Source organism: Salmo salar, chromosome 26, assembly GCF_965601325.2.
Source record: "Salmo salar chromosome 26, fSalSal1, whole genome shotgun sequence".
NCBI lineage: Eukaryota > Metazoa > Chordata > Actinopteri > Salmoniformes > Salmonidae > Salmo > Salmo salar.
Genome location: NC_138316.1, coordinates 9,214,834 through 9,240,187, shown reverse-complemented (window position 1 = coordinate 9,240,187; position 25,354 = coordinate 9,214,834). Strand labels below are relative to the sequence as shown.

At 44.0% G+C, this 25,354-nt stretch overlaps 1 protein-coding gene across 1 annotated transcript in view; it reads left to right on the top strand.

The window, feature by feature from the left end:
* The window catches only part of kcna4 (potassium voltage-gated channel, shaker-related subfamily, member 4), a 33,856-nt gene extending 10,895 nt beyond the window's left edge, over positions 1 to 22,961 (top strand). Inside the window, exon 2 of the mRNA XM_014175029.3 lies at positions 17,822 to 22,961. The gene's annotated coding sequence lies outside the window, so the exon portion shown is untranslated. The remainder of the gene's footprint in view (positions 1 to 17,821) is intronic.
* The last annotated feature ends 2,393 nt before the right edge of the window (positions 22,962 to 25,354 follow it).

Sequence of the window (25,354 nt, the reverse complement as noted above, 5' to 3'; positions counted from 1 at the left end):
AGCCAGAGCACATGGAGCAGGCGATAGAGAAGTGGTCGGTCGACCCAAGGAGAGAGCCATTGCCCGCCTGGGAGTCGATGGAGCAATGTGAAGAAGGATATCGGAGAAGGATGTTGGCGAAGAGTAGGCTGCAGCGCAGGCGGGCTGAAGATCGGGTCATCAGTCCGGTGTCATCTGTGCCGTGTCCACGCACCAGATCTCCAGTGCGCCTCCCCAGCCCGGTATGTCATGTGACTGCTCCCTGCACTCGCCCTGAAGAGCCAGAGACCGTCAGGGAGGCAGTGGGGAAGTTGGGAGAGAGAGAGATGAGAGAGATGTTGTGCTCTGTGTGTTCTGTTCAACATCCAACCAGAGGATCCGGTTAGCAGTCTGGTGCAACCTGGGCCGGTTCCATGCTTCTGGCCTCCAGTGCGCCTCCCCAGTCTGCTACATCCTGTGTCTCCTCCTCGCACTCGCCCTGAAGTGCGTGTTCCCAGTCCGGTACGTCCTGTGCCTCCTCCTCACACTCGTTCTGAAGTGCGTGTCCCCAGTCCAGTACGTCCTGTGCCTATTCCCGCACTCGCCCTGAAGTGCATGTTCACAGTCCAGTACGTCCTGTGCCTATTCCCGCACTCGCCCTGAAGTGCGTGTCACCAGTCCGGTACCACCTGTACCGGCTCCATGCACTAGGCCTCCAGTGCGCATTCACAGTCCAGAGGTTCCGGCGATGGTTCACAGTCCAGAGCTTCCGGCGACGGTTCCCAGTCTGGAGCTTCTGGCGACGGTCCCCGGTCCAGAACCTCCTGCGACGGTCCACGGTCCGGAGCTTCCAGGCAAGACGTCCAGTCCAGCTCCAGGGCAGGAGCCTTCCTCTGCGCCGGTGGCCAGTCCAGGCACGGTGTCCAGTCCAGCTCCAAGGCCAGAGCCTTCTTCTGCGCCGGTGCCCAGTCCAGGCACGGTGTCCAGTCCAGCTCCAAGGCCAGAGCCTTCTTCTGCGCCGGTGCCCAGTCCAGGCACGGCATCCAGTCCAGCTCCATGGCAGGAGCCCTCCTCTGCGCCGGTGTCTAGTCCAGACACGGCATCCAGTCCCGCTCCTAGGCCGGAGCCTTCCTCAGCGCCGGTGCCCAGTCCAGGCATGGCGTCCAGTCCAGCGCCATGGCAGGAGCCCTCCTCTGCGCCGGTGTCCAGTCCAGCTCCATGGCAGGAGCCTTCCTCTGCGCCGGTGTCTAGTCCAGGCACGGCGACCAGCCCAGCTCCAGGGCCGGAGCCTTCCTCTGCGCCGATGCCCAGTCTAGGCACGGCGTCCAACCCAGCTCCAGGGCCGGAGCCTTCCTCTGCGCCGATGCCCAGTCTAGGCACGGCGTCCAACCCAGCTCCAGGGCCGGAGCCTTCCTCTGCGCCGGTGTCTAGTCCAGGCACGGCGACCAGCCCAGCTCCAGGGCCGGAGCCTTCCTCTGCGCCGATGCCCAGTCCAGGCACGTCGTTCAGCCCGGCGCCATGGTCGGATCCGGGGCCTGGGGGGGGGGGCTACGACCCGCACCGAAGCCGCCACCAACAATAGTCACCCCCCCCAAACCCTCCCATTTGGTTTCAGGTTTTGCGGCCGGAGACCGCACCTTTGGGGGGGTACTGTCACGCCCTGACCATAGAGAGCCCTTGTTTCTCTATGGTGTAGTAGGTCAGGGCGTGACGAGGGGGTGTTCTAGTTGAACATTTCAATGTTGGTGTTTTGCTTTGGTTCCCAATTAGAGGCAGCTGGTAATCGTTGCCTATAATTGGGGATCATATTTAAGTAGCTATTTTTCCCACCTGTGTTTGTGGGATATTGTTTTGTGTTTGTGCATGTGCACCACGTAGTCACGTTTCGTTGTTCATTTATTGATTTATTTGCTTTTGCTTAAAGTTTCACTTTGTAATGAATATGTGGAACTCAACATCCGCTGCACCTTGGTCCCGTTCTTACGACAACCGTGACAGAATGAAGTGGCTTAAATGCTGTTCATTAACATTTATCCCACTCTAAAAGGTCACAAAGAATTCTCCATTCTCCACATTATCCACTTAAAACTGTCCAATTTCCTTCCCGAAGCCTATTACGCATAGTCTACTAAACAATAATCATTTGTTGTTGACTGCTATTGTTTAAGAGACTAATAATAGTAAGGTCAAACACCTTTGTTGTACGATACATCTGCGAGGCTGTGGTACTGGCTGCCTTTTGAGATACATTTTTTTATTCTAGCTTGTATTTGAGCATCCGCCTTATCATTAGTAATCTCACTGTTTGCCTTGGTGAGTTTCCGGTGAATTAATTGGGACTTTGTGCCCTCCCTTGAGTGCCGGCTGAAAAATTGCACGTTTGAGGCTATAAATAGCTGATAGCATTTCCTGCTGTGCTGGGGAGAGATTTTGTATTTTGAAAATAACCTGTCTTGATGCCATTTGTTGTTGCATTGCCAGCTATCTTTATTCTGTAAAGACACACCAAGGGGTGTCATGACAGAGAACAGAGAGAATCTTGTGGCACGAGATTACCTTTGTCTTGATGTAAGTTCAAAAGAGGAGGATAAAGATCTGTAATACACTGTAAGAGCTCCTATTCAATGAGAGTTCTGGTTTTCTCAATACATATGCCAACAAAAGCTCAAACACATGACCCTTTCATACTTTCATCATTGAGTATTACGTCATTTCCAAATTGCTTTTTGAAATAATTGGGAATATTAACATCTGGAAGGTTTAACTGTATAGCAGGCTCTCCGGTGTAGCTTTGGAACCCAGATTGGGCAATCAGAGTTGATCAATCACTTGAGGCTTATGCTTTTCCACTGTTATGTTCCCAGGCATAAAGTTAAAAACACTTTTCCCAAGGGTGCTGGGGGCCACGATAAGCTGCAGAGGAGAACATTTGTGGTGTAAGCATTGTCATAGCAACCGGGACTGGAATTTTCTGATGTATACTGTGTCGGAGTAAAGTGCCTGTGCGTGTGTGCGTGTGTGTGTCTGTACGCTCATCTGTATATGTGTATTTTTAAGTGTTTTGAGAGTCTGTTTTTCCAACTCTCACCCTCTGTTTGGAAAATATGTGCAGTTTTCCCCCAAACAAACCACTGGCAGACTGCAACGCTTAATATACGAGAGATTTATTTTGTGACTCCATCTAGCAGTTACAGCACCTGTGGGTTGGAGTCTGAAATCCAACTGCAATTCAGCAATAGCGGGGAAACACTTAATATCACTTTTCCGGTCCTTTTTGATGCGTTACATGTTGTGCCCTTAAGTGGTTTCTGTCCTCTGACTGGGGAGTGTGGTTTAACTCTCAGTGTGGGGTTGCATTATTCATCACACTTTCAGAGTTGCAACGCCACGTGTTAAAATATGGCACTTCGCTATCATTTCTATGTCGGGCAGTAACATTTCGCACAGCTATGGACGCACAGGAAGTGTGTGTTTGTTATTGTTTGGGTGTGTACCTGTATTTCTTTGTGTTTGTTTTGTTTTTGAGATGTATCCACCCCACAACTTTTGTGAATTTGAAGGTTAGAGTAACGGTGTAAGAACAGTGGAATAGTAAGCATATTACCCTAGGCCTAGCGACACAGTACACCAGTGTAACGTGTGTTTTGCACTCTGGCTGATGGAACTATCCTATTCTAACTATCCCAACACTCCTGAACATGGCACTGTCAACACCTATTGACCTCCTCCATATACATGTCTGTCTGTGTTTTAGCTCCTGACTGGGATAGCGTAAATACTGTTATCACCCACGTTGAAATTCTGTACTGGTTTTCAAAACGTCTTCGCTGACTCCTTTATCGACTTTCCTTACCGCCCATCAATCAAGTAATGCTGCTCAGATTGCTTCCTTGGCATTCGGATAGCCACTGGAGACCTGTGGTTCTGACTAATATGATCACTTCTAGGAAGTTCTCGAGTATTACAGCAAAACCATTTGGTTGTTACAAAGGGCTACATCTGTTAGATGCTATTATTGAGGGAAGGGTATTTATTCTGCAGCGGATTCATTTTAGTCATTTAGCAGACCCTCTAAGCGACTTACAATTAGTGCATTTATCTTAAGATGGTTAGAAAATTCCAGAAAGTTCCTGTGTGAACAATCATTGTGTAATCAATCACACTGGCTAATGGCGCTCACCCGCTCCCAGCTCCTTTGCAGTTAACCCAAACTAGCTAATCAATGGAATAAGCCAAGAAAGAGAGCAAACCAACAATTTTATGTGTTTTTCTCAGCTGTTCTCATTCACAGCACCCCCTTAATCATCCCCCCCACATCCACCTTCTCCGTCTCATTAATGAAGTCCAAATGTTTCAGTCAGGTCCAGACGCCTGGGCAGCGTTTCATGGCTTACCGGATTCCTGGCACAAGATAATTATGAAATGCGTTTTTTTCTCACTATTCACGCCAAATGGACTGCACAGTGCACTTTTCATTTGCATTTGACTTTATTTATGTGTGTCATGTCCTATGAGTTGCTTGCTTGACCCGAACTCTTTACTTAATGTGTGTAAGTGGGTCGTCCATACATTTCTTGCTTTATTTACTATAAGTTATGCTTAATGTACAGCGTGGCCAACTGGCATCGCTAAATCAAAACGGTTGTTTATTGCATTGGCCTTCTGTGGTAGGCGAATGTGGTAAGTAAAGAGGACTAAGTTGTTCTCAAGTGTTATTGTAAGATTAGGCAAAGGAGCTTCAGCAGTGCTGTGCGGTCAGGAAAGGCACTTGTGGCCAAAGGCGTTACAAAGAAAGCTGTGTCTAGTGACCCCAGCGTAATATGATCCAATAGGCAGGCAGAGTTGTGGTAATGAAGAGGAATGGAAAAGCAATAACGATCATGCCACTCGTGTGAGCCAGATTCAATCTTGCGACTTCAGTAAGGTCATGCCCTAATTGGTCATATAACATTCATGTAAAATACCTGACCACGGCCATCCATCCCACTTCTGACACCAGTGTAGCATATTTGTGGGTTTGCTGCCTAACTGTAACTGCGATAAAACCAGGGACCTACTGCACGCTAACGCAATACTTTACTGACACACACACATACACGCGCACACACACACACAAACAACGGCATTCATAAACAGATCATTTGTATGAGCTGCAATCCATTGGAAACAAATGGCTTTATCATTCTCATATGGATGAAGGTCATTGACAGTATAAATTAATTCGAAGAGGAGGGATGGAAGTCTGGGTAGACATGACTGCTGATATAATTTTTGTTTCAGATGCATCTGTGTGATTTATTATGTGCCAACTGAGGCTATAAATCAACCATTCTGGCATTTCTCCTCTGCTAGGGAGTCACAGACATGTTACGGTTTCTGCTTTTGGCTGTAGCTGCCTGAGAATCAGACATGTTACCGTTTCTGCTTTTGGCTGTAGAGGCTTGAGAATCAGACATGTTACCGTTTCTGCTTTTGGCTGTAGAGGCCTGAGAATCAGACATGTTACCGTTTCTGCTTTTGGCTGTAGAGGCCTGAGAATCAGACATGTTACCCTTTCTGCTTTTGGCTGTAGAGGCCTGAGAATCAGACATGTTACCGTTTCTGCTTTTGGCTGTAGAGGCCTGAGAATCAGACATGCTAGCTGAACTTTCCCATTTTGGCTGTGGTTTCACACGATGCAGGGTTGTCCTGCTAGTGCTTTCGCAATCCTCTATCCTCACATTTTGATGTTTTGTTTCTAGTTTTTAGGGAGGTATTTTAACCCCAACTGAGCAAACAGGTGCAAACTTTGTACTTGGTTGTCAACACTTTATAAATATGGCCCTTAATAGTAGTATATCCTTCCTAAGCTTAAACGGTAGACATGCACAGTAATTCTACTGTTTGCCCTTGTGAGTTGGTGCATAAATAATTATTAGTTATTCATGGTTGAACCTCTCACTCTGTGCCAGTAATGATGCCCTGGTCCTTTAAAAATGTGTCTGCGACTTGTAAGATGTGGCACAATCATGGTAGAATTGCACATTTATAACTGTGGTATAGCTGCCATTATTTGATATTATTTCAATATCTTTGGCATATATTAGCTATGGAATTCTATTATACCAGCAATGACCTCCCTACATTCCATAAACACAGTGCATTTGGAGCGTTCGTCACTGCCTAGCAACCTGACAACTGTAGCCAGGTTTGCTTTCCACTTGTAAGCCAGTAGAATAGTGTCTAAACATAGTTTCTTCAACCTCACAGCAATGTTCCAACAAAAAAAGCTTTTGTGGGACTGAAGTGGTTTGAGGTGCGGCTGTATAAGCACCCTCAGTCGGCTTGTAGTGAATTACTCATAAACACCGTATTTCGTAGATCTGCTCTTGCCAGTCTTGCCATCCCGTGTGCACAGAGCTTGTTTACAGGGGACGAGGGCGTCTTTGCATTAATGATGTTTTCTGACCGCCGCCACCCCGCCAGCGCCATGCCTTTAATTCGCCGTGATGGTCTGTCATGGTGTAATATGACAGTGCATTGCACATGTGCGCTTTCTGAGTGGCGCCCCCCCCCCCCCCCCTTTGTCGCTTTGAATCAACTTGAGTCCCACAACCGTCACATACGCCACGCTTGTTTGCCTTGGCCAGCACAGCTGACCAACACAGCACAGCCAATGAGAAAAAGAAACAACAGCGTCTGTGTGGGTACTCAACCATGCCAGCAAAAGAGTACATTGCAGATAAATCTGCATTGATGAACCGTAGCAAAACGACGTCTGAATATTTTCAGTGGAAAATTTGGCGGCTGTGGGCTTAAAACGAGCTTGAGAATGGTGAACCGAACGTTGATTATTTGTGTGTGCGTGCGTGCGTGCGCGTGTGTTTGTGTGTGGCCTGCATATTTATAGTCTGCTTTGTGTGACTGTGAATGTCAGGACTGATCTGAGAGCAGTGCCTGCAGGGGAATGAGGAAAGAATCCCCCAGCCTTTGGATTAGTGTCAGTGTGCAGGAAGCGAAGGCTGCACTCCCCCCCCCCCCCCCTGAGCTACGTGTGTCTATTGGGTCTCTAAAGCTGTCCGTTTTAATTCTCTCCATACTACATTACCTAGCGTTTCCATTATAGTCTCTCGATTGTCTTGAAGTCCTTCATGACAGCCAGCATCCTCACCATTAGTTCAGGTTTTCTGTCCTCTCCATATCGGTTTGTATCCACTTGAAATGCATGCCACTTGAACATCAATAGAGATCGAATTCAAAGAATCTGAATGCGGCTGTTGAGAATTCTTAGCAGTCCAAGATAATTCTACATTTCATCAGTCAGTCTGTGTCACTGGCTCAAGGGATTTGGTCCCTACGTTAGTGTATCAAATTATATCTGAGAAAGATGTGTCTTGGTTTTGGTCATTATTAAGCTTTGCCTATGAGGTTGTCGTATTTATGAGTATTGGTACCAAGAAATCTGCATTTTTAAAAGCAGGGTAGGCAGATTCTTCACAAGTCATTTAGATCAGTAAGGTTATGGTGAAACACACTGTATAGGCCGACCTCTTGCTCACTGCTTGGATACGCCTGTACTTGGCAAGGCCTAGATTCAATCAGATCAAGCGTTAACCGGTGATAGCCGACACCCGCATAGCTGATGTTCAAGTTGAAGTTTTTACCGATATCCACATGGCAGTCAAAGATACTGAAATACATGGATATTACAATACATACACAATAACACATTCAAGTTGAAATCACAAGTAAAATTCATGACAATATGTACATTAAGGAGACTCACAGGGTCCCTACTTGCGAACATTAGAAAAAGTTTAAGTTTAACCTGGACCTCAAAATGACCCTGGCAGACAGACCACTCGGGCTGGGCCGGAGGACTGGAGGGCCACTCGGGCTGGGCCGGAGAGCAGGAGGGCCCCTCGGGCTGGGCCGGAGGGCAGGAGGGCCCCTCGGGCTGGGCCGGAGGGCAGGAGGGCCCCTCGGGCTGGGCCGGAGAGCAGGAGGGCCCCTCGGGCTGGGCCGGAGAGCAGGAGGGCCCCTCGGGCTGGGCCGGAGAGCAGGAGGGCCCCTCGGGCTGGGCCGGAGAGCAGGAGGGCCCCTCGGGCTGGGCCGGAGAGCAGGAGGGCCCCTCGGGCTGGGCCGGAGGGCAGGAGGGCCCCTCGGGCTGGGCCGGAGGGCAGGAGGGCCCCTCGGGCTGGGCCGGAGGGCAGGAGGGCCCCTCGGGCTGGGCAGGAGGGCCACTCGGGCTGGGCCGGAGGGCAGGCAGGGCACCCTGGCAGATCCTGGCAGGCGGGCACCTCTGGCAGCTCCGAGCAGTCTGGCCACTCCGGCAGCTCCGGGCAGTCTGGCCACTCCGGCAGTTCAGGGCAGTCTGGCCACTCCGGCAGTTCAGGGCAGTCTGGCCACTCCGGCAGTTCAGGGCAGTCTGGCCACTCCAGCAGTTCAGGGCAGTCTGACGACTGTTGACTGGCGGGCAGCTCTGACGACTGTTGACTGGCGGGCAGCTCTGACGACTGCTGACTGGCGGGCAGCTCTGGTGACTGTTGACTGGCGGGCAGCTCTGGTGACAGTTGACTGGCGGGCAGCTCTGGTGACTGTGGCAGTTCCGGGCAGTCTGGCCACTCTGGCAGTTCCGGCTCAGGATTCACCAGGCTGGGGAGACATAACGGAGCCCTGGCTCTGGGCGCAGGCCCTGGACTCACCAGTCTGGGAAGACCCGCTGGAGGCCTGGTTTGAGGAGGTGGCACAGGAGAGACCAGGGTGGAGAGACCCACTGGAGGACTGGTCTGCGGAGGAGACACGGGCTTGACCAGGATAGGGAGACCCACTGGAGGACTGGTCCGTGGAGGAGGCACGGGCTTGACCAAGATAGGGAGACCCATTGGAGTACTGGTCCGTGGAGGAGACACGGGCTTGACCAGGATAGGAAGACATGCAGGAGGCTTTGTTCTGGGCGTAGGCACAGGACGTGCAGGGCTGGGAAGACATACAGGAGGCCTGTTTCTGGGCGCAGGCACAGTCTTTACCAGACAACCAGCATGCACCTCAGGACGAGTATGGAGAGCTGCCTCAGGTGACATCATTCCCACGACACGCTCATTAGGGCGAATGCCGTACTTAATGCACCATACTAGCAGCTCTCTCATCTCTCTCTCTCCTAATTTCCCCATTAATCCCGTCACAGTCTCTGTCTCATATCCCTCGCTCACCTCCAATGTCATCCCGACTGGCTCTGGTTCCGACCTCAGCTCCACCGACGGTCCCGTGTGCCCCCCCCAAAAAAATTCTTGGGGCTGCCTCTCGCGCTCGTTGCGCTCTCTCTCCTCGTAATAGCGCCTCTCCGCTCTCGCCGCTTCAATCTCCCACTGCGGGAGGCGATATTCCCCAGCCTGAGTCCATGGTCCCTCTCCGTCCAGGATCTGTTCCCAAGTCCATTGGTCCATAACGCTGTACTCCTGCTGCTCCTTCCTCTTACGCCGCTTGGTCCGGGTTTGGTGGGTAATTCTGTAACGGCTGTCTATGGAAGAAGTGGACCAAAATGCGGCGGAGTTAGGGTTCGTCATATTTAATGTCACGAACACTATGCATTTACAAAAACAACAAAAACTGACAGCCAACACAGTCCTGTCAGGTGCAACCACATTGACAAGCACAATTACCCACGAAACACAAAGGAAACGTAGGCAACTTATGTGTGACTCCCAATCAACCACAACCCTCTACAGCTGTGCTTGATTGGAAGTCACACGGCCAAAATCAATGAAACAATAAAACACACACTCCCTTCTGCCACGTCCTGACCCAACTACACCCTCTACTGGTCAGGACGTGACACCTGGTGATTAAAGCTTTCTTTTTCTGCTTACCTGGCTTCCAGCTAATGTTACCTTTGTTGAATAGCAGCTTGTGGTGCGGGTATCCTTCGCTTCCCTCCCGGTCGAAACGAGATGGCGACAGGTTTAACGACCAAGTCATCAGCGAAGGGGGAGAGAAAGCAGTGCAAGGCTAATACGGCTTGTCCTGGCAATGTCAACAATTACATGGCCCATTCTGATTCCCATCAGTTATGTGCTGCCTGCCTCGGTGTGGACCGTGCAATGGCAGCTTTCGTGGACCACGCTAGATGTGCTCATTGCGCCCAGATGTACTTAAACGTAGAGCAAGGTACATGGAAAGGGGAACTTCCTACTAGGGGAGTGGCGACTTCATCCTGAAGTTGTCGCGGAGGTGTGGGGACATTATGGCAGAGCTCTGCTGCCGATATGTACGCATCGCAGGACAATGCACACTGTTGCTTGTTCTTTGCGATGAGAGATCACAGCACTCCTCTACAGTGCTTCTGTATGCCTTTCCTCCCTTGGGCCTTGTTCTTGGTCTGTTAGTAAAAAGATGGAGAGTGTTTCATTTGTAATACCCAAATGTTACAGGTAGCTTACATTTGGCACCAGAATTGTTATTGGGCCACTGTAGACTACATTTAGTGTTCTAAAATGTTTAACAGTCCACTGGAAAGCCCATGAGAGTTTTGTCTAAATTGTGACGCCTCATGCGGGGCCTCCAATCTATCAACCCATCAAACCCCTCCTTACTCTCTTATTTCCTGAATCACATTCTATTTCTATGACAACAACTAGCCTACTTCAAGCCCATTCCATGGAATCTAACAAGCCAATCAGCATTCATCACACATTCGACTCAGGTGAAACACAGCTTGTAGCTGCATCCGAGAAGAATGTTGTTGGTATTGCAGATTCCCGAAAGCCGGAAGTAAGGTTGTAAATAAAATGTCACAGGGAAAAACATTCTATTAAAGCCATGTTTTGATTTTCCTCTGGCCAGGAAATGTTTTTTCCTTTTTTTATTATTGTTATTTGGAGCAGTTGGTGTGATACCACTGCAGCCTGACGAAAGCCCAAGCTTGGCCTTTTCCACAGCAATTTAAAAAGGAGCTGCTACAGTGTTACTGCGGTTATGTTGTTCCTTGGAAAGCTATGTTTGGGAGTTAGCTGCGTCATAAAACACATGTCAATAGTTTAAAATGTCTCATATTTGAAGTTAGAACTTCTGAAATGATTACTCCAATACCAGGCTGGTATTTAATGTGGTTTATTATGAGATTATTAGAATAGATTTAAGTGGGGTCATTCATGCTTATGACAACTGCTCATGATAACCGCATATATTTTGTTGTGAACAATTATCTTGTATTATATTAAGTATAAGGTAACGTAGAATCAGTACATACAAGCAGTACACAGGGGAGAAACATCAAAATAAGAGAAAAAAATAAAATAATAAATAAAGTGAAGAATCAAAAAGAAAACACAAAACAAATAGTGTCACAGTTCATGTGTATTCTGTGGTGAATTATTATAACTGCATCATAATGCATTATACCTGCAGGTTTTAAGTAAATTGTTACCGAAGTGGAATTTGTGGTATTGTGCTTAAGGAGAAATGTATGGCTTTGGTTCTGAAGTCGTTGGGCACACAGATCCACTCCTCGTTGCACACTGATAGGCTCCTGTTTGACCTTGGCAAAATATTCATATCAATCTCTGTCAGGGTAAAGGGACTGACGATAGGTATTTAAGCCCTGCACTTCCCTCGTTAGTCACCTTCAGTCCTGTACAAATAACGTGTTCCTTTTCATCAAAATGTAATTAGAACCCTTAAAGGGGAAGTCCAGTCAGCGATATATGTTTCTCCTCACATTTATTGGTATATTTGATATCATTTATTTTATTATATAATTTATTTTTTTAATATAATTTGTTTCAAAACAAATCAAATTGTATTTTTCAGATGCTTTGTAAGTTAAATGCTTACTTACCGGCCCTACCCAACAATGCAGGGAGAAAAATAAAAGACAAATATTAACACAAGGAATAAATAGTCAATGAGTAACGATAACTTGGCTTTACACGGGGTGCCAGTACCGAGTGGATGTGCAGGGGTACAAGGTAATTGAGGTAGATATGTACATATAGATAGGGGTAAAGTGACTAGGTAAGAGGATAGATAATAAACAGTAACAGCAGCACATATGATGAGTCAAAATAGTTAGTGCAAAAAGTGTCAATGCAAATAGTTAAATAGTTAACCAATAGCTACCCGGACTATTTAGTAATTTTATGGCTTGGAGGTAGAAGCTGTTCAGGGTGTCCTGTTGGTTCCAGACTTGTTGTATTGGTGCCACTTGCCATGCGGTAGCAGAGAGAACAGTCTATGACTTGGGTGGCTGAAGTCTTTGACAATTTTTAGGGCCTTCCTCTGACACCACCTGGTATAGAAGTCCTGGATGTCAGGGAGCTCTGAGCCGTCCGCACTACCCTCTGTAGCGCCTTGCAGTCAGATGCCAAGCAGTTGCCATAACAAGTGGTGATGCAGGCAGTCAAAATGCTCTCAATGGTGAACGTTTTAAGGATCTGAGGACCCATGCCAAATCTTTTCAGCCTCCTGAGGGGGAAAAGGCATTGTCGTGCCTTTTTCACAACTGTGTTGGTGTGTGTGGACCATGATAATTTCTTAGTGATGCCGATGCCAAGGAACTTGAAGCTCTCGACCTACTCCACTACAGCCCCGTCGATGTGGATGGGGTCATGCTTGCCCCTCTGTTTCCTGTAGTCCATGATCAGCTCCTTTGTCTTGCTGACGTTTCGGGAAAGGTTGTTGTCCTGGCACCACACTGCCAGGTCTCTGATCTCCTCCCTGTAGGCTGTCTCATCGTCGTTGATGATCAGGCTTACCACAGTGTCCTTTGCAAACTTAATGATGGTGTTGGAGTTGTGCACAGCCATGCAGTCATGGGTGAACATGGAGTACAGGAGAGGACTAAGCACACACCCCTGAGGGGCCCCCGTGTTGAGGGTCAGCGTGGCGGATGTGTTGTCGGCCCGTCTGGAAGTCCAGGATCGTGTTGCAGAGGTAGGTGTTTAATCCCAGGGTCCTTAGCTTAGTGATGAGCTTGGAGGGCACTATGGTGTTGAACGTTGAGATGTCGTCAGTGAACAGCATTCTCATGTAGGTGTTCCTTTTGTCCTTGTGGGAAAGGGCAGCGTGGAGTGCAATAGAGATTGCATTATCGTTGGATCTGTTGGGGCGGTATGCAAATTGGAGGGTGTCTGGGATGATGGTGTTGATGTGAGCAACGACCAGCCTTACAAAGCATTTTCAAATCAAATCAAAGTTTATTTGTCACGTGTGCCGAATACAACAGGTGTAAACCTTACAGTGAAAAGCTTACCTCCAGGCTCTAACCAATAGTGCAAAAAGGTATTAGGTGAACAAGAGGTAAGTAAAGAAATAAAACAACAGTAAAAATACAGGCTATATACAGTAGCGAGGCTATAAAAGTAGCGAGTCTACATACAGACACCGGTTAGTCAGGCTGATTGAGGTAGTATGTACATGTAGATATGGTTAAAGTGACTATGCATATATGATGAACAGAGAGTAGCAGTAGCGTAAAAGAGGGGTTGGCGGGTGGTGGGTGGCGGGTGGCGGGACACAATGCAGATAGCCCGGTTAGCCAATGTGCGGGAGCACTGGTTGGTCGGCCCAACTGAGGTAGTATGTACATGAATGTATAGTTAAAGTGACTATGCATATATGATAAACAGAGAGTATTAGCAGCATAAAAATAGGGGTTGGGGGACACACAATGCAAATTGTTTGAGTAGACATTTTATGGCTACAGATGTGAGTGCTACGGGGCGATAGTCATTAAGACAGGTTACCTTGGCGTTCTTCGGCACAGGGACTATTGTGGTCTGCTTGAAACATGTAGGTATTACAGACTGGGTCAGGGAGAGGTTAAACATTTAATTGAAGACATTTTCCAACTGGTCAGCACATGCTCTGAGTATGCGTCCTGGTAATCCATCTGGCCCTGCGGCCTTGTGAATGTTATCTTTAAAAAAGTTATTTCTCACATTGGCTTTGGAGAGTGTGATCACACATTCCTCTGGAATAGCTGGTGCTCTCATGCATGGTTCAGTGTTGCAAGCCTCAAAGCGAGCATAGAATAATTTTAGGTCGTTGGTAGGCCCTCGTCACTGGACAGCTCTCAGCTGGGTTTCCATTTGTAATCCGTGATAGTTTGCAAGCCCTGTCACGGTGTAGCAGGATACGATCTCGGTCCTGTATTGATGGCTTGGGGATAGAAGCTGGCCTGTTGGATGGTTCTAGTTGGTTCTAGCCTCTAGTTGGTTCTAGATGGTTCTAGCCTCTAGTTGCACAGGTGACATGCTGGTAAACATTTGGTAAAACTCATTTTGGTTTCCATGCATTAAAATCCCTGGCCACGAGAAGTGCCGCCTCTGGATGTGCATTTTCTTGTTCGCTTAGGGCCCTATACAGCTCATTGAGTGAGGTTTGTCACATATAACCAGGGGCGGAAATCCCGGGTGGGACGGGGGGGACACGAACCCCCCCATCCTTGGAAAAATATGATTTGTCCCCCCCAATATATCACCGAAACATAATTATGTAATTTAAATAATATTAATAATACGCAATGGAAACAATTGTGCTGATTATAGACACTTAATAACGCGTTTTTAAGTTTCAAAAGATTGCGACCCCCCCACCCTTTGCCTCACAATGTTTTGATCCACTGCCAGTTCCTTAGTTGGCAAGATAACAGAGGGGTCGTATCTACTGTCTGAAAGGCACTCAATGCACGTAACTGACATGAGATTAATCCAGTCAATCGCGCGCACACACACTAGCTGAATATGCAGAGCTAGCGCGCAAATATTAACTATTAAGCTAGCTAGTACCTATTCCATTTATGTGGCCTCGTCAAAAATGGAATCTTTGCTATCGTCAATTTATTCCAAGATCAGCATGCAGATGATGTAAGTTAGTGCTTCAAAGTCCCTGCGATAAGGTTAGCGATAAACTGAAGTCCAAACTGAACAGAACTACACTCTCTTCTATCATTGTCTTAAATATATTTAATGGTCTCGTTGCAAAAGCTAAATTGTCGCAAGGGAACTTTTATTTATTTATTTTATTTCACCTTTATTTAACCCGGGTAGCAAAGATTATAGCAAACACCACTGAAACGGAATTGGTGCTCGCTAGCTTTGCAAATTCAGCTATTGTTGGAAGCCAGCCAATATGAAACAAACTATTAAAATTACAAAAGGTTGCAGCATATGTTGTGTAAATGGTGAACTCATACAGCTATCAACTCTTGTCATTTTAATCCGTTTCACATTTGCTAGCTACCTTTTAGATCGAAGCCCAAATAGAATGATAAAAGATAAGATGATAGAAGCCCATCTCCTACTGTAAATAACCTACACACTGTGTGTGTGTGTAGCCAGCCAGCCAGCCAGGTAGAAAAATGGCAGAAAAATAAAAGATGGACATCAGAGTATTTTTCAGTACACCAAAACGCAAAGTAAGAACCCTAGTAGCCTAATATCTCAAAGACTAGTTGATAAAATGTTCATAAGAAATAAATGAAATTCTAATGGAAATGTTTCACAATGATGTCATTAGGCAGAGCAGGCAACAGATGGCACACAGACAGCAAAGTTGGGGACAGATATGCAGGGACAGACTGGCAGAGACAGGGAGTCTCAGGTAAGTTTGTTGAGTCTTTGTTTGGCAACATTATGAAAGGTTCTCCATTTTTTTGACTTGTAAAATAGGAACATAATTGGAAAATGCCATGGATACCCCCACTCTCAACTTAAACTGGTGACTGAACTAAGATTTGTTAAAGGCAATGGTATTGCTGTTGTGATTAGTTGTGTAGTTTTGGGTACCGGTAGTTAGGAGTACGGCAAACACCTTATTTCTTTGGTTCCTCAATATACATTTACCATATTACAATGTAGGCTATGTGTTACAGCACTACTTTTGGTGTCCCCCTCAGGAATTGCTCTTGAGAAAATTTCATGTAATTGTCCCCTCCAAAGTTGATATCAGATTTTCGCCCCTGCATATAACACTTAAGGAGCACAGAGAAAAAGACAACTCTAGACAAAAGTAGTCTCTGATGTCACAGGTTTACATTCCCTCTCCTCTACCTATCCAGGGGAATAGTTTTAAGTGTTGTCATCATCAATGATAGTATATCATGGCAGGAGATACAGTAGCTGTATAATAGTATTGTGGCAGCACAATTAGCTCAATTGAGACTGGGATTTCCACTTTGAATTTATGCAGACTTATGTGGCAGTGTTGAAGAATTGAGACACATAAGCAAGAGTGATTACGCTCATAAAACGCATGAACATCTTTACAATGACATGTTTAGCCAATGTATACATTTGAAAGTAGTGCTTTCTTAGGTATAGACTGGGGAGCTACTGTATAATCCATTGTATAATTGTATAACTTACACTAGCTAGTGTGAAACCTGTGAAAAGCTAACACTTTTGCTTCTCCTAGACCTATGTTCTGGACTTAGCTATTAGTGTGTCAATTGTTTGTCGAAGAATGTTTACACACTTGGTATGTTTACCCATAAGTGGTTTAGGATAAACACAAGTGGCATTAACCAGTCATAAACTAACCATAAAGTCATCAGAAGAAACGCTCTACAACACTCTTTATAGCTTACGGTAGGTTTCACTTATTCAAATATAACAAATGTTGATTGTTGCCACCTTAAACAAAATGTAGCAGGAGAATGTGAAGGAGTTTCATGTATTGTCTGTCTGTGTCAATATGGGAGCCTATTTCTATTTCGTAGTTCTGGCTTCAGTGCATGGAAACCATGTACAGTTTGTGTTGTAAAATGAGACAGCAGGACATGTCACATAGATGCAATGCTAATTCAGTTATTTCGGAGAGCAGCCTAAGGACAGACATGACTGTCCTTGAACCTGACCATTCACAACACAACCACTCAGTAAGAAAGTTGTAGTTGTCTAGTCTCTGGCATAGCTTGGAGTTAACACAGAACGTCTGGGTCGAGGCCGAGACAGTGTGAGGAATCTGGGAATCCTGCAATTACTGATATACTGAAACACCAGCTGTTTCATTCAAAGAACAGGGCTGTCTTGAATTGATCATGTCTTAGCTATTAAATAAATACACATGAAATTAGGTACATTTACATTACACAGATTAAGAAGAGAAATGCTCAGGAGTTGTATTGCTAATTCAATCAATGTCTCATATATAGATATTGCGAGACGTGTCAATTTTCACGATATGCTCTAGGCAATAAAAAAGATCTTTAATACATTTTATCTATCCAAATGTTTAAATCTGGGTTTATTTTCCCAATGAGGCCCTGGCCTCAGAGGGAGCATGCAGTTCACCGGTAGTGGAACGACGCACCCCTCCATGTTGGCCTCCAGTTCCCACCCTTTGGCAATCCAGGTTAATGTTTTGGAACTACATGAGGCGTTTGGCTCCGAGCTGAACGGAGGACAAAAGGGTGTCCGGGACCCAATAACTCAGACTTAATGGCCGAGCTAGGGCGATTGTTATCTGTTGTGGTATGCTGCAGATATTCCACTGGGCCATAATAAAAAAAGAGACTGCACTGCATTGGTACCCATGAGATCTAATGTGGGAATGGTTTCATGTTCAGAAACGCTGACACCTGATGCTAACCTGATAGATATTGTATATGCTGTATTGATAACCTGCTGTTAGATCGCCTGGCATGATAAATGGTATTTGTAGATAACATGGAATGATAATCTGGTATTAGATAACCTGTAATGATAACCTGGTACCCATAAATAACCTGTAACGATAAATTGGTCTTTGTAGATAACTGGAATGATAACCTGGTATTTATAGAAAACCTGGAATGGTCTTTGATAACCTGGTATCTGCAGATAACCTGGAACGATAACCTGGAATGATAACCTGGTATTCATGTCCTGTTTATCTTTTGTTACAGTGCTATCAGTTGACGGCTTAGGAGAGGATGTGCTGGCTGGTACTCTTGGAATTGGCAGAGAAAGAGCAAATATTATGACTGGTCATCTGGGGTGAGACAACGGACATCGATAACCACAGATCTACTGCAAGAGTGAACCCAGCGATCGGACGTCAGAAGTTTGAATGGACAAATGAGACATTGGGACATTATACGGAGCGCACAAGGAACAAAAATCTTTCCTAGAAAGCCTGGAGGCATGGAAATGAGTAAGTCATGGCCCAAATGATTGCCTTAATTATTACATATATACCTATATATGAAGTGATGAAACTAGAGACTTATCCGAGTTCAAATATGTTTTTCTTTATGTGTGAAACAGTGTCTTGTAAGGAACAGATGTGAATATTTTAATAAGATAGAGAAAAATGGTTTGGTTGTAATGTTGACAATGTTTTAGTTGGGTCTGCTTTGTAGGTGTCATTGATAACCAAATGGTGGAGTTTCTCTCTGCTTACGTGCAGCAAGCAGAATGAGTTGATCTATTTTTATCTTGTTTCATATCGTCAACCAAAATAAGGCTGGCTTGAGGCGGAGCTGCTCGCTCAGCTACCAGCTACAATGTCTTTCAATTCACAACATCATGTTATGACAACTATATTACAATTCAGAAAGGAGTCGGGAGTCAAAAACGAGACAAAATGACTCTACAATATACATGAAACATATCTGATTATTTTTGTCCTCTTTTTTTCCACATACTGTAAGCATCTGTTCACACACTCTCAAACACAAAAGATGTCAGGTGCGCATACACATACACAAACACACAGAATGATCTACCGAAGGGACACAAAGGGTTTTCCCTAAGATGCAAATTTTATTATGTTAGTGATATAATTGACCAGCTGCTTTGTTGACACAAACCTCGATCCATTTAAAGTTAACTGTATGCAAAGTAACATGGAAGTGTGTTATATATTTTTTTAAACCTAGCCTTGACTATTACTTAACCAAAGTTTAAACCCTGATTTTATTGTACGTGGTGGACACTTCCTCTGGAGATGTTGTGAAAATAGATACACATTGAATAGAACATATGCCGATGTTTATATTTCTGTGTCCAACAATGTGTCGCAAAATCATGACGTTTGAGACAATTCTACTTAGTTTGACTGTTAACAATGTTCATATCTTCAGAAGTCATGTTCCATTTTTATTTACATGAACATTGAACAAGTTGTGGATGCTGCTCTGACAAGATCCATGATTTTGCCCTTCAATTTAGATTTTAGATTTTTCAATTGAGAATTGAGTTTCTTATTGTGCTGTTCTCATATAACTGCTCCTAGAAAATCCGCCCGCTCTCTTTTGGTCTGCTTTCCAAGACACATAGTTGTATGCACTTCCTGCTTGTTGCAGCTTTGTCAGACAAATCAAGTGTTTGCTTTTAAAAAAAACATAAATACCATCTTATGTTTAAGCCCATCCTTCTTACGTTCAGTCAACAGCCAAGAACTTAGTAATTCTCGCTCCTGGGCGTGCTGTCTATTATTGTGATGTCGGCCCATGATGACTGTGCTTCAGTGCATCAACAACACAGAGTTCTTTATTCTTATTCTGTTATTGAAAGGGGTGGAACCTAATATTATGTACAGTATTATTTACATGGACAATGGACTGCGTTTCTATTCTCTTCCATGAAAAGAAAACATACATATTTCCTTGTACTGTCTGAAAAGACATAGAACACTTGAATCTGGAGATGAAAAGTGCTCTCATATCAGTGTCTGTTCTTCATCTGCTTACATAGAAAATCCTAATTGTAACCCCCCCCCCACCACCACCACCACCACCACCACCACCACCACCATCACTCCACATATACGCGTCTATTCTTATTGGTTACGCTATATCCCTCTATTATAAAAAAGTTGAAGGTCTGTAGTCAAGATTTTCCTCAATGTTCAGAAAACCCTATCAAACATACCATGCTAGCCTCTGCTAAAATGTACTTTGTTATCAAATTCTTTTAGCATCACTGGTTACTTACCAATGATTTCAGAAAAAGTATTTATTCCCTGATCCCATAGTCCCATAGTTTTACATTTTGAAGCAAACACAAAGCCCATGCACATTCTGATCATTGATGTCTGTCAAAGTGTAATAGTTTAAAGCAAAATCCCTCAGCAGTTAATGGTATCATTTCGTGTGCCTAGCAAGAAGTTGTTGTGTCTTGCCATAGTTAAGCTAAAATACTCTGGATTCCCAAATTGTAGTTGAATAAGCAGTAACTTAAGGGAAAACAAAGAGAAAGATGTATCTTTCAATATCAAGTTTTTCTAGTATATTACGATGTTACTATACTGTTAGATACTGTTAGCAAAGCTGACCTACTCCCTAGTTATCTACCCAATCCGTAGTATAACTCCGAAGGGATGTCTTCTTTTGAAAATATCAATCAGTGTTATGTCCCGGCCTAAAGCACAACGCATAATGATGAGAATGAAAAAAAAAAAACACAAAAAAAAAACATTCTAAGTCATTGGTATAGCCTGTGTAGCCTCAAGACCACAACAATGATATTTGACTACATTATGGTAACATATTATGGTAATAGTTTAACTGTGATTGGACTGAACTGAAAAGACAAAGTCAAAGAAAAGGCTTTTAACAATACCCTAATATCAAAGATGGGGCTTAGCCCTGCCTACAGTATCTAGACGTAGCCTTAGTATAGATATGAGGCCTGCTTCAAGGTGTGACTAGTTACAGTGAAAAGGTCCAGAAAATTGACAACTATAGCTGGTCTGTCTTTGAACACTAACCTGGGACCGTATTTCCACGAAGTGTCTCAGAGTGCTGATCTAGGATCAGTTCCCCTGTCCAGTTTATCTTATTTATTGTGATCTAAAAGGCAAAACTGATCCTTTATCAGCACTCCTACTCTGACACGCTTGATACATACGGCCCCAAATATAACAAACATATACAAATCAAATGAAGTTCATAACTTGAAAATCATTATAATGACATGTTTAACTATTGTATACATTTTAAAGTCGTGCCTTCTTAGGTATAGATTGGGTAGCTACTAAGGGTCCATTGTATATATACATTTAACGAACATATACAAATCAAATCAAGTTTTATTTGTCACACGCTTCGTATACAACAGGTGTCGACTAACAGTGAAATGCTTACTTACGGGTTCATTTCCAACAATGCAGTTAAAGATTTAAAAAAATGTAATACAACATTTAAATAGTGACACAAGGAATAAATACACAGTGAATAACAAATAAAAATAACATGGCTATATACAGGGAGTACCTGTACCGAGTCGATGTGCAGAGGTACAAGGTAATTGAGGTAGCTATGTGCTGTACATATAGGTAGGGGTCAAGTGATTAGGCAACAGGATAGATAATACACAGTAGCAGCAGCGTATGTGGTGAGTGTGAAAGTGTGTGTGTGTGTTGTGTCAAAATACATGTGTGTGCATGTTATGTGTTTGTGGGCGTATGTAGGGAGTGTGTGTGTATGTTTTGGTTACAGTAATGTGTTTCAGCCATGGAATCATTGTACCATCACTAAGTACGTTTACCGTGAACATTCACATGGAAATTACATGGGTTCTTTTTCTGTTCAAATGTAACTAAATGTTAATGCTGTCCGAGTACGTGTCTGTATTTGAACCATTCATTTTCATGAACACTGGAGGGTCATTGAGGGAGCAAAATCAAATTACAACTGTCTCTTAAAGTTGATATTAAAACAACTCCGTAGAAGTGTATTTCAGGATGTTGTAATATTTCTACAGTCCAAATGTGATGAAGTACCGATGTTTTGGTCAGCCTTGCTTTTTTTCTGCATGATTCTTTGTTTTTGAAAAGTGCATCCTAATCTGAGATGTTTGTATTCTTTTCTTGCGGTTACTTCTTCTCTCTGTACTATCTTTGGAGCTTGTTCATTTCCTACCCTTATTTTTTTTTATTTAATTTTTAATTTTTATTTAGGTAAATCTTCAGACTTTTGGATTTTCTACATCAATATCATTTTTGTAGGCAGCAATATGAGATGTCATCGAACGGAGTATGTGCAATGTTGAATAAAGAAAAATATAATATATGAAATAAAAACAAATGCGAGAGTGATTTGAAGGGATTGCAACAACATGATCTATGAGTGGTATTCATATGTCACCTCATCATTTACTGGTTATGTCCTTATGCATACCTGTTAGGAATGTTTTGCCTTATTTTCTCCCCCATAGCTATTGATATATAGTGATATATAGTGTTTGGCAGGGTTCAAGATTTAGAATTTTACAGTAATAGGACCCATGTTGGCACCAAAAGTTGTAAAACAATGACATAGGATTCCAATGTTTACAACATTGAGGAACACTTGAATCATCAAGAGCATTGCTTGACCAGTACAGCAATATTCAAAATCCAAAGACGCATATGGCAGTTACAATAAATAAGAACTTTGTGAATTTAATTCGGAATAAGATGTTCCCATAATTTTTTTTTATTGTTGCCGTAGGCATTCTGTGACTCATCCCAGTTTTTCCAAATTTGGAAACAGAGTGTCACCCAGGGTATTTTAGAATGTTCCAAACTTACATCTGTCACCTAGTTGCCTCGAAGGCTTCCCAATAACCAGACATATTCTGTATAAACTTCTCTTGACAATTTTCTTTAACTCTTAACTCATCATTTGAAAGACCTTGTACACCATTGCTAAAATGTGTTAGTCCACAACAAATGTCCTCAAAGAAATCTTACAGCTGCATGGATTTCTCGAGACTATAACCAGCGTAGCCTCGTCGCGAAACAGGCTTCCCGGAGAAGTTCCATGGCAGAAATGAGCTAAAGATGTCTACTAAACAAGCAATGGTGACAAAACACTTTAGAATGTTTGCAGCACGCTGGTTTTCACGGCATTTGTCTTTTATTTTAAGATGAGCTAAAGCTGCAGCAAGAGGGGAGAAATGATCTACAATGCTGGCCATATCAATATATATCAATATACATAAATTATGTTTCTGGAGTTATATTTGGCTGTGCAGGCTAGCATGAGGGACAGGAAGTAGATAGCCACAATGAGGTTCATTTTGAGAAAAGTCAGCTAACCTTGTAAGCTACCTAGGTATAACTAGCTACTGTTAGCTACTAGCTAGTTCAATTTCTCTCACGTGTAGAAAGCCATTACATTTTTTTTAAAACAGCATGTTACTGACCTAAAAGGTTATCTGTGAACCCAGTATCTAGCTTATCCAGGGTCAGTGATAGGCCTACATAGAGCAACCATGTACTGTCTATCTCCCTCAAAACTCAACTCTGCAGCCTGGAAGCCAGTTCCACTGCTTTTTTTCTTTGTTCCCCTGTAATCAGGGACTGATTTAGACCTGGGACACCAGGTGGATGCAATTAATTATCAGGTGGAACAGTAAACCAGGAGACTCTGGACCTTGTAGGGTAAGAGTTGAATACCCCTGGTCTATCTACTATGGGAACAACTGCAACCTTTTTGCAACCAACATTGTTAAAATGAATAAAATTAAATTAAACCTCATAATATGTTACCTGTAATGATAATCTGCTGTAGCCAAATTGTCATCTCCTTATTTTCATACGGTACCTGTACAAGGGTTGGATTTGTACTAAACAAATTTATATGTCAGCACTTACAAGGCATGTGCAAAATCTGGTATATGGTTTACCTCATATACAGTGTCTGCTGGTATCATTTTAAATTGAGAACGTATAGCTCAACATGTAAAGTTGAGCTATTCTCTGTTTCAGATGACATGTCCCCATGAGGCCAGTAATGCCACCATACTGTAGGCCTATGGCTGCATTGGTGATGCATGCCATATGATAAGCTGTTAAATGGAATCACATCAAAATCAAATTTTATTTGTCACATGCACCGAATACAACAAGTGTAGACCTGACAGTGAAAGCGCTTACTTTTAAGAAAAATAAGTGTTAAGTAAAAAATAGATAAGTAATAAAATATAAAAAATAAATAAAAGTAACAAATAATTAAACAGCAGCAGTAAAACAACAATAGCGAGGGGGTACCGGTACAGAGTCAATGTGCGGGGACAACGGTTAGTCAAGATAATTGAGGTAATATGTACATGTAGGTAGAGTTAAAGTGACTATGCATAGATAATAAACGGAGAGTAGCAGCAGCGTAAAAGAGGGGTCTGGGTAGCTCTTTGATTAACTGTTCAGGAGTCTTATGGCTTGGGGGTAGAAGCTCTTAAGAAGCCTTTTGGACCTAGAATTGGTGCTCCGGTACCGCTTGCCGTGCGGTAGCAGAGAGAACAGTCTATGACTACGGTGGCTGGAGTCTTTGACAATTTTTAGGGCCTTCCTCTGACACCGCCTGGTATAGAGGTCCTGGATGGCAGGAAGCTTGGCCTCAGTGATGTTCTGTGATGTGATGCTACCGCACGGCAAGTGTTACCGGAGGGCCAAGTCTAGGTCCAAGAGGCTCCTAAAATAGCTTCTGCCCCCAAGCCATAACCCTCCTGAACATCTAATCAAATGGCTACCCAGACTATATGCATTGCCCCCCCCCCCCCCCTCTTCTACACTGCTGCTACTCTCTGTTATTATCTCTACATAGTCACTTTAATAAATCTACCTACATGTTCATATTACCTCGACACCGGTGCCCCAGCACATTGACTCTGTCACGGTACCCCCTGTATATAGCCCTGCTGTTGTTATTTACTGCTGCTCTTTAATTGTTTGTTCTTATTTCTTACTTTTTTGGGGGTATTTTCTTAAAACTGCATTGTTGGTTAAGGGCTTGTAAGTAAGCATTTCACTTTAAGGTCTACACCTGTTGTATGTGACAAATACAATTTTCTTTTCTTTTATTTGAAACCTACAAAATTCTCTCCACCAACAAGAGGGGTGTGAACAGTTTATGTCATGAACAGTGCTTGTGCCCATTGAAACAGACGTGGCGTGGGATGTTCCCCAACGCTGGAAGGGGGTGCCCCGAGATAAAAAGTTTTGGAACCCCTGGTATAAACAACAATAGATCATTGAGTAGTAACAAGTAGGCTAATATTACTAAAGCATCATTTCAGGTGAACAAAAAAACCTCCTTACCAACCTTGCTCCACTGATCCCTGATCTACTGGGTGTTCTGACCCAGCAATAGCACACTTGATTATCAACTCATTAGGTTTGATAAGTTTAATCAGGTGTGTTATTGCTGGGCTGAAACATAATCCTGCACGCCCAGCAGACCTCCAGCAGGATTGGCCTGCTCCAATTGTAATAGGTTTATACCTTGTGTATGATGTTTAACTGTATTTTTTTTTATACAACATGTGCTTACATAGGTAGGCATACACACATATAACCCATGGCATATACACGCAGTGGCCAGTTTATTAGTTACACCCATCTAGTTCCGGGTCGGACCTCCCTTCCCCTCCAGAACAGCCTGAATTCTTCAGGGCATGGAAACGTTGATCAATTGGTATCAAAGGACCTTACGTGTGCCAGGAAAACATTC